Source organism: Gadus morhua, chromosome 23 (assembly GCF_902167405.1).
Source record: "Gadus morhua chromosome 23, gadMor3.0, whole genome shotgun sequence".
In the NCBI taxonomy this organism is placed as follows: domain Eukaryota; kingdom Metazoa; phylum Chordata; class Actinopteri; order Gadiformes; family Gadidae; genus Gadus; species Gadus morhua.
In genome coordinates this window covers 1,400,220-1,410,695 of record NC_044070.1, presented here as the reverse complement: position 1 = coordinate 1,410,695, position 10,476 = coordinate 1,400,220, and the positions used below count along the sequence as shown (strand labels likewise).

General features: G+C 42.4%; 1 long non-coding RNA gene across 1 annotated transcript; it reads right to left on the bottom strand.

Annotated features, from left to right (window-relative positions):
- Window positions 1-402: 402 nt before the first annotated feature.
- On the bottom strand, window positions 403-1,353 carry LOC115537033 (uncharacterized). The gene is made up of 2 exons (XR_003974769.1): window positions 1,084-1,353; window positions 403-604 (listed from the first exon to the last, which is right to left on the bottom strand). It is a non-coding gene; the product is annotated as an uncharacterized LOC115537033 (long non-coding RNA).
- Window positions 1,354-10,476: the final 9,123 nt, after the last annotated feature.

Genomic DNA, 10,476 nt, shown 5'->3' with positions numbered 1-10,476 from the left:
TATACTACAGAATAAGTGTATTTTGAACAAACTATTATCATACCTCTATAATATTTCAAATACAATTCAAATACACTTTCTGACTATATTTAGTACTTTTTAAGTGTGCCATTATGTTAATACAAGTGTTTAAGTATTTAATATTGATTTATAGTACATTTTTATCACAATTTAAGCATCAAAGGCATGTACTTAAAGTCTAGTTATTATACTATAATGTAAAGTGGAAGCGTATATTAAGGGTATTTTAAGTACAATACTGTTATACTACTAAGTACTTTATAAATACTACAGAAATATACTTACAATACATCACTATTATACTTCACATGCACTTCTTTCTGGTACAATTTTAGTACACTCCATGGGTGCTATTTTGTTCCATGACAAAAAACACTTAAATTGTACAAACCAAAACTTTAATTTAAATATTAATACAAACATACATTCAACAACACCTAACTTTAAAACATCTGACATATATAACATATATAATAAAGCTACTGAGGAGCAACCTTGGTGTAGCCCTCATTATTGCATTTCCTCCGCAGCAGGGCCCGGATCTCACTAACCATGGTGTTGGGGAATTTCTCCCTCACCGTGTCTCTGAAAACAGGAAGGACGCATGTGATTTAAGACTTAAGATAAACAATATATTACATTGACACAGACTAGTGCTTGTGCCCATTCGGAGCGTGCCAAACGTAAAAAAAACGCAGCCCCCGGTACGCCACGTGCCCCCGCTACGCAACGTGGTCCAGCTACGCCACAGGCCCCCGCTATAAAACAACTTTCTATTAGGCTATCATCATTACCGTAACATTCCTACATTTTACAATACAAATACGACGTAAAGACGCTCTCAGGAGCAAACGTAGCCCCCGCTACGCCACAGGCCCCCACTACGCCAGTTGATCCAGTAACTTTACTTCGATTACTAAATTCAAGCATTATACTTCGATAAAAGCAACTTTCTATTAGGCTATCATCATTACCGTAACATTCCAACAGACTATAGCCAAAGTTAGCTGACGTTACAGAGTATTTCGGAATCATTTCACTACCGTTTTGGAACTGACTTACCTCCAACGAAAAGCAATGTGGCTGCAATAGGCTTCGCCTCTTGTTGTCGCCGTTGTGTAGGCCAAATTACCTCTATCCAGCCCTGCTCCGACTCGAGGTCTTCCCTGCAGTTAACCGTTATTTTTTTATTTCTGTATGCATCACGTATGACGGATGTATTATCTGCTCTAACGGAGCCGTCTTGGAAATAAAACAAACCAAACATTGTCATTGTTTGACCCGGAGATATTAGGTGCTCACTGCTCAATTTCAAATAGAACACTGACTAACCGTCTGCGCCAAGTGTATTTGAGTAAAATCACGACCAAGAGTCGAGCAAAGAGGGCCTCCATGTATGTAATGTAGGTCTGCTCACCAAACTGGTCAGCAGGTACAGCAGTTCCACCATCAGAATGGCGACAGACGTGAGCCCCTGCTAAGAGGTTATCCTTGGCATCATGTGGAAGGTTCTGCGCCATCCTTAGGTACCAAGTGATATACCACCCATAATTATGGTGCCCAGCAGCAAAGAAGTATGGGATCATCTGCCCGAGACAGTGCTGCTGTAGGAAGAAGTCTCCCTGTCTCTCTGCACGAAGGAAATTAAGTGCGATGGAGGTGGGACGAATCAGGCAGTCCACCCAAAGCCTGCCTTTGGGGTGATCACGTGCCTTGTCCAGAATTCTGTGATAGCAGCATCAGTCTCTGGTCCATCTTGCAGGAGTACAGCCATAAGCATCCGATATGCACGCTAGGGGTGGGAATCTCTTGGCACATTACGATTCGATTCCGATTATGAGGTCAACGATTCGATTCTGATGCGATTATCGATGCATCTCGATGAAACAATTTTTTTTATGTACATTTCCATGTGTGATTTTCAAAAATATATATATACATCTGGGTTTGCTACTCAGAGTTTCCTAATCACTTCCTTCTTTTGTGATGATCATTAAAGACATCAACAGATGAATTAACTTATCTAATATTTCATAAGAGAGAAAGCTTTTGTCGTAAATATGACTTTCTATGAACAATGCAATAATCAATGCAGCTTGCATTATAACACAATATGGAAGCATGCAAAAAATAGGGTTCCGTTTTATTTTATTTCTAATCTTTCTTTTCTATGTCATTAAAGGAAAAGCTGCTCTTGAATTAGAAGGAGTTTTTGTTTCTGGCTGTGAGTTTGCGCGCATGCTATGCGTAGGCTGAATCGCAATCGTGTCAAGACAAATCAGATTGGCCAATACAGACTGAAGATAAATTCAATAATTTAAAAATTACAAAAATTACCCCTCTCTGGTGCAGCAGGCAAAAAAAAAAAAAAAAATCTGATCATTAATTTATCTGCATCGAAGAATCAATTATTTTCCCCACCCCTAATGCACGCAGTGCATTTGTCCAGGATTTTCCATTGAGAATGATAGCGATGCCACCAAATGCCACGGCAAGCAGTTGTTCCATGCCAGAACCCTTCATCAAGAATCCAATGCAGCCAAGGAATCACATCAGAGTGTGCATCATTCCAGGATGGATGGTGACAGACTTCCATCGCATTGGATCACTCCATTGGATTAGACACGCCACAATGTAGAGCTGCAGGTCCACTCTGATGTGTGCATACTTCGGGCCCTATTTTAACGGTCTGAAACGCAAGTGGGAAGCGCAAAGCGCAAGTAGCTTTGTGGGCGGTTCTACGGCGCTATCGCTATTTTACAGGCGGATAAATGACACTTGCGTCGCGGCGCAAGTGTCAAAAGGGTTGGTCTGAAGCAGCCTAGTTACCCGTAGGTGTGGTTTGGGCGTAACGTCCAACAAACCAATGAGAGTGCCAGCTCCCATCCCCTTTAAGAGCCATGAGCGCATTTGAATCGCACGAGTTGATATTTTGACAGCGCGTCTGCAGTCTCCGATGAGACTGCAGACTTGAATGAATTTCAAACTGCAAATGGCTCAGTTTATTGCCAAATAATATGGCCTAATTCACACATGGAATAAGGGGTTTTCTTCCACAACTTCAGAAATACTGAGTCCTCAAATAAATTTCGGCAAAGAAAACGTATATGATATAACATATGATATGCGGCAACTGTGGTTCTATTTAATGATATACGCAATACATTATAAACATTGTTTCTTATCAGCATTGTATGCTATCCTAATATGCATGTGTCCCCGCGGTAATAGACATTGCCATTGATTGTATTATGCGTTACGTGTTTAGTTTGCGTGTGTTTAAACAGAGCACACACGCGCGCCCGCATTCATTCATTCTTTTTAACACTCACTCGCGGTAAAACAATGTTTTTCACGATCAAATACTCATCAATCCTAAAAGTTATGGGCATGTAGGCCTACACGATGTCTCTGTCAAGAAAAGATGTGTTTGCTGTATGTTTGCAGATGCATTGATTTAAAAGTACAACTTATTACCGCTGCATCAGCTGTTCTTTATCAAATAATTTACCAAGAATGTGCGGCTAGGTAGATGGGAGAAGCAAAGTGTATGCGCGAGGTGCAAAAGCAATCCGTATGCATGCGCCCTTAAAATAGCATCTGAACATCGCGCCACTGACTTTAAACCAGGTATTTCCTGGTCAGTAGCGCAATGGTATTCAGAAACGGCAAAATACCGTTTGCGCCAGAACACGCCTCCTCCTTCCGCCGAACCGCCCCTTGGGGCGCATGATCAATCCCTAATTTACCGGCGAGTGGCGGTGGTGGGAAAAGAACGCTCTGCGCCAGTTGTAAACTAGCAACGACACATGCGCCAGTGACTAAGTCACTTGCGCCGGATGCAAGATAGGGCCCTTCATGCCAAAGCTCTTCAGTGATCTCTCAAGGTAGACTAGGGTTGTGAGCACGGTATCCGGGTGTGAACGTGGAGAATCGATAAGGGGCCCAAACACTACAATAGTTTCAGGCTTGTTGGTAGTTTGTGATTTTCTGTCTTCGTATGCGTTATAGCCAGCCCAGTCCACTGGATTTGAGTAGAAGAGCTGTGATAGAAGCTTGACACAAGCTGTGCTTGTGTCAAGCTGGCGGCAACCTGGTGTGCTTCTCCTGGAGAAAGAATCTTCACGGGAAGTGCTGGTGGTTTCAAATTAGGGGGACCAGTGTAGTGCTACAGTTGTAGAGACTGGTGAGTGAGTCGTAAAGACCTATCCTCAGACCACTTTAGCCTTGGGATCTTCAGCTGCATCACTCCAATGTTTCCGGACATGATGGTGCTGGGTGCTGGATGTTGTGTAAACTCAGAAACCATGGCATGTGTGCTCTTGGTTCCATTCGGACTTGCGATGTAGAGGGTCATAGTTGTCTGCCCAGCTGAATATGGGGCCCAACTCAGTAGTCGGAACAAGATTTTTGCGATAATCAGCAGGGTTCTTTGAAACAAACAGCTGCAGATTTGTGGAAGCGTAGAACTTCATCATATTTGGTTACAAGGCCATGATCATTGAGGGTCTCGATGATGTACGGCTACCGTACTTATGGTGGAGCTTCACGGCGAGTCCTACTGTTGTCTGATTGTGTGTGCCACTGATGTGCTGCTGGATGGATTGTGTCAGGGTGAGTGGTTTTCAAAGGTTTTCACCAACTCAGTCCCCCATGGAAAAATTATTTTGAGCCTGGCTTTATCACACGATCGGATTTTGTGTGTATGCAAATTAGAGCATATTTAACGAGATAGGGCCTCATTGGCATATGTAAACATTAAATACAAAAAACATGCAATACATTTCTTTCTCATCTTAATATAGGTAATCAACTCAGAAAGTTTCATGGTGATATCTATTTTTTTTTTTTTTACCCTATTCACTTGCAGTGTCTCGCCTTAATTGCCTATTTATGCTAATTCCCCAAAGTGCAACTTTTAGCAACCAAGTTGAATTCCATCCACTAGGTCTATAGATGACATTTCTGCAATAAAACTTTAGGGTACTCAACATTTCTGGGTTTACTATTAGGCCTATGGGGATTACGACTAGACTATATAAGAAGGTATATAATGTGTTACCACATTTAGCTGTATGTGTGTATGTGAATTGCAGTGTATGTGTTTGGATACACACACCGGCACAAACACTGACATGAGAGCGGAAAAACGCTGGCACACCGGCTACTGAGTGACGCGCATGCGCATTTAATGACATCGTTTACAGGAAGTGCGTCATTATTGCACATGTAGGACCCCCGAGCCGATCGCGAGTTTATTTTTTGCAGGGTGGTAGCGGGAAGCTCGTGAATATTCATGAGGGAACTCATCCCTCATTGGCTGGAAGTTGGCTCATGAATATTCATGAGGGAACTCATCCCTCATTGGCTGGGACTTGGCTCGCTGGGACTTTGTCAGAGGGCTTGTGAAAACAGAGGGCTTGTGAAAATCACGAACACAAATAAATGAGACGTTTTTATAAATCAACACAAATTATTGCAACAATAGTGTGACACATGTAACACAGTAGTTGTTTTTAGACAAGTTAGCATTACGAGCTGACGTTTGTTTTGGCACTTACAGAAAGGTAGCTATAGAGTTGCCGTGTAGTAGGTGGATTGATAGGTGAAAATTAGTGCTGTCAGGCGATTAAAATATTTAATCGCGATTAATCACATTAATGCTATAGTTAACTCCCGATTAATCGCGATTAATCACAATTCTTTATTCTACGCTAAATAACCCTTGATTTCTTTGTTCCATACATTTTTCAACAAAATTCTTTTAACAAAATGGAGAAGTGCAACGGCTTGCCTTGGGCAAATGTTTTTTTATTGATAACAACATTGGCATATACTGATCAAAACAGGACGATACAAAAAAAAAGCCTCTAGTGCAATTAAACGATGAACATACAAAGATACTGCCTTGACCATAGCAGTCAGGCTACTGCTACTTTGTTTTGAGCCAAAGAGTTAAGAGTGTTAACGCCAATAAAATTGGTTTGCGTTAACGCCGTTAATAACGCGTTTAACTGACAGCGCTCGTGAAAATCAATATTAAAATTCATGTAGCCCTATGCGAAAATATTCTATGGATAGGCCTACAGATTTTATGGCCCTTCTTTCTATAATGTAATTGGTTGTGGGGTGTGGCAGAACCACTATGAACAAATATCAGAAATCATACAGTTTCACTAGTAAATCTATTGCTATGTGGAAAAAATGTCATTACGGCGGATCAAATGGGAGACAACAAACATTGAACAAAAGTAACAAAATGTATTCAAATGTATAAGGCTGCATTCAATGCAATTATAAGGACACGTTTGTAAACGAATGACAGCTATACATTTAAACAAGAACAATAATAAAAATAAAAATATTTGTATAAGGCTGCATTCAATGCAATTTGAAGGACATGTTTGTAAACGAATGACAGCTAAACATTTAAACAAGAACAATAATAATAAAAAAACAAATGTGTAAGGCTGGATTCAATGCAATTAGAAGGACACGTTTGTAAACGAAAAAACTCTTGTCTATATTTTACTGTGATTTTTGCCAAGTGCAACACAATCAGTGACACACTGATTTGGGCAGTGAATTGCCCTTTTCCCTTCCATAGTTGTGCTCTCTTAGGCCCCGTTTACACAAAGGGAAAACGCAGATATTTCCACGCGGTTTGGCCTCTCATTTACACGAAAACGCTGTCATTTATCACAGAAAACGATAATTTCTAAAAACTCCGGCCGAAGTGGAGATTTCTGAAAACGCCGGTTACGTGTTGTCGTGTCAACGGAGAGAAACAGGGTTTTAGGTTCTGAAGTGTCACATTATGCGCCAGGAAATGCTTAACGTCATATGAGCGCTGTTACGTATTTTAAGAATCTAAGCTACCCACACATAGACCCAATGAAGCACGACCAAACATATAAGCCGTAAATACTATACATAGCCACTAGGGGAGCAAGACCTTATTGAAAGCGGCTCCACCACAGAAGGCATCACCTGAAGAAGTCGAAGCCACCACGCCCACTAGGCCACGCCCACTTGACGGTCCCTTACCTGTGCACACTACCAGAAGGGGCCAGAGATTTTCAGCGACACCCGCGAGGGGACATGGGCCTTTGCCCATGTCCCGTAGTAGCCAGAGTTATTATCTCTCACTCGTGTTAGATACAATTCCCTCCGTATAGCTTCAGTTATCATACCGAAACATGCCGACGACTTTATAATAAATGAAGTGAGTTAAAGCAACCCGGGATTGGACAACTTTCTTCGAGAATATGCAATAGATGGTGACCACCGACGTTTGGAAGAAAGTCCCTAGAATCCCGGCAAGCGCGACGCTAAAACAACTTCAACAGGCCACACACGTCTGAGGTAAGTATAAATCATTGTTTTAAAGATTAAATCTGAAATAGGATTGGTTATAAGAACACTTAGGTGTAAGTTTGTTTTAGCCACCAAAGATGCTGCTGCAGAGGCCTAGCATAACAGCACGTGTAGATCAACGGTTGCAGGGAACTCTGAAAACCCAACCTCCCCCCTTCATAACACTTGAGTTGTTTTGAGTACTCGTCGTTAACGATCATTCTTGGTAGGCTACTGGTTGAGAGGTGAAGCCCTCCACTATCGATCTCTGTATAGATCGGGCCAAAATAGTATATTAACAAGAGTTATCTTTAACTTCTCCGCTGAGGCCGGCACGGTCTGCGTCCACCATAGCGGACGTTCGGAGTGTATACTATCTTATCTGCCGATCCGCTAAATGCCACCCAAGACTGCATGCTTCATTTTACATTCAAGTCTATTGGTATTTGGTTATTAAAGACGATGAATTATTAAGGTAAAATACCCCCTGACCCCCTAGACACGTGAAGTCTACCCCCCCCCCCCCCCCCTCCCCATCCCTTTGTTTACCTGGGCGCTCCTGGCTGTTTGATAAGGCAATGGTAGCCTGCACAAAGGGACCCCCGGTGTGTTATGTCTGTCTGTCTCTGTCTCTGTCTGTCTCTGTCTCTGTGTCTGTCTGTACCTCAGGTAATACGTGGGAGAAGTAGTACCTGTGTTTTTTGTTTTATATGATGAATGTCTCGAAGTTAAGCCGAGACCATCATAAGGTAATTGGTGAATGTCTCGAAGTTAATCCGAGACCATCATAAGGTAAATAGTGAAAGCGCCGAAGTTAAGCCGGGCCACTATAAGGTTTATTTATTACCGGCCACAAACTTCCAAACTCTTTACGGTGGGGGGAGGAAAGGTCAGGTTTTTAACGTTAATCTAGCTTAGTTGCATATTAAAACGGAGGCTTGGCCAAGGAGTTCAAATTGGATTGATTCCTCCCGGTTCATTTCAAATCTAATGTGCAATTTTGATTAGTATACAACGCAGCCGTAGAGTGTAACCACGTGGTGTTAAAGAGACGGCGCGTCTTCGTGACGTGGGTTTCCTTTGTCCAGACGTCCGCCATCTTGGGTCTTGCAGAGACCAAGAGCAGCGGGGAGCCTAACTACAGTGTTACATTCTCTCCCACCCTCCCTCTCTCTCCTCCCCCCCCCTCTCTCTCCCTCCTCCCCCCCCCCCCTCTCTCTCCCCCCCTCTCCACCCCCCCCCCTCTCCCTAGAAGATCCTATCGTGAAACCCCCCCACTCCCTTTGTCCCAGTCTTCACAGGTCCAGTAGTCAGACCCCCCCCATCCCCCTGTCCACAGGTCCAGTCGTCGGATCCTCCCCTCCCCACCCTTTGTCCCTGCAAACATTCTCTTCGCTTCCCCTTCCTTATTCATATTGCTTAAAGAACATCGGGAACGGTGGGACGGGGGCTTCGATTTAACTAACAATAGAGAGGCAAGTGGCCTCGCTGTTGTTGGTTGGGTTGAGGTTCTTGGTTGGGTTGAGGGGGCAGGGGGAAGTTCTTTCTTCCCCTTGCCCCCTCCCACCCTCACACCTAGCCATGTGTTGGAGGCAGGATGTAAATTTAGTGTTTGTATATTTGAGGGTCTGTGTGTCTAGGTGCTGAAATACAGAGAGCCACTCCCTAGTTGATATCGGCAAAACACGCAAATGTTTGTGTGGGTTGTGATCAATGTTTTTTGATTCACCAACATTAATAGTTTAAACGATCTGTAAATGTTCACATTTGTACTAAATTTGTTCTTCCTCTTCAGGCCTTTGCAACCCAAGCAGTGATGGATGCCCGGCATTCATGGTTTTAACCGGTGCCCAAGGCGGGAGTTAGCTCAACTGCTGTAGTTCAATTACAATAACATTTGTTTCATCCGATAACTTCTGAATTTTTCTTTTAGGTTCAGTTTTTGTTTTGTTTATAGAATATCACCATATATTTGATACCCAGATGTGCATAATTGTTGTAGGTTTGGATGACTCTTTGTTCTGCCTAGTTTAGACGGTTTTGATTGACCTAGCTCAAGATTCACCGGGTGTCAGACGTAGGATTGTGGCACTTCCTGGGAGCCTCCTCCAAGCCACACGTTAATCGACTAATCGTTCCTGCAGTGTTCTGAGGTGGTAACGATGGGGCTCATGGGGAGGCCCCGGGAGAGTTGTCATTCGCGGGCTCACACAAGGAGAAATCGGGTAGGTCGGTAAGTCAGAAGGTTGAATTAATGTATCGATTTGATGTTGACCAACAAAAAACTAGATAATTATAATAATAAATACTGTTCATGTAATGGTATAGTTAGGTCTGGGACCTGCGTAGCTAAAAAAACTGTTTTGGAAATAGTAATGAACGTGTCCGGGACATGTGTAGCTATAAAATAAGTAAAGATAAAACTGAGTTTTACTTTACTTCACTTTGCTAAGACATATTCACGTTTGATGTGGTATGCAGAAAGTGGCGCAATAGGATATTGTGCAGAGAATAAAGCGTATTCACGTTTGATGTGGTATGCGATGTACATAGGAGTGAATCAAAGTGTGGACAGCATCAAATGCGAGCAATAGGTAGAATAAATGAAGATTAGGTCATCCAATATACATAGTTAGTGTAGGACAATCGGGTAGTATGATGAAGGTAACTGTTATTATGAGATACGGTTAACACAGAAGTGATATTGAACATGCAAATTTTAACATTGTTAATTCCCTTTTACATCTTTTTGGTTATAGCAACTTGGTTGAACTACGGTGTTGTTAACTTTGGTTGTCATTTAATGCGCATGGCTGAAGCAATGCGCAAGGAGGGATGTAGTGTGAAATTAAATCAAAGTAGATACTGTAAAACAATTAAAATTAGAATTCATGCAAATATGTTTTTGAACAACTAACTGCTGTACATGAGTTTGTATTTCTGCAATAGAAACAAAAGTTCCAGAACCAGATGCAGACACACCCGGACCCTACAAACTACCACCGCCGAGCAAGGACTAACAGTCACATGAGGAGATCAAATAACAGCAGGATTTGAATCGGTTCCGTTTTGGTTGTCCACCATTAGAAACAAATTTTA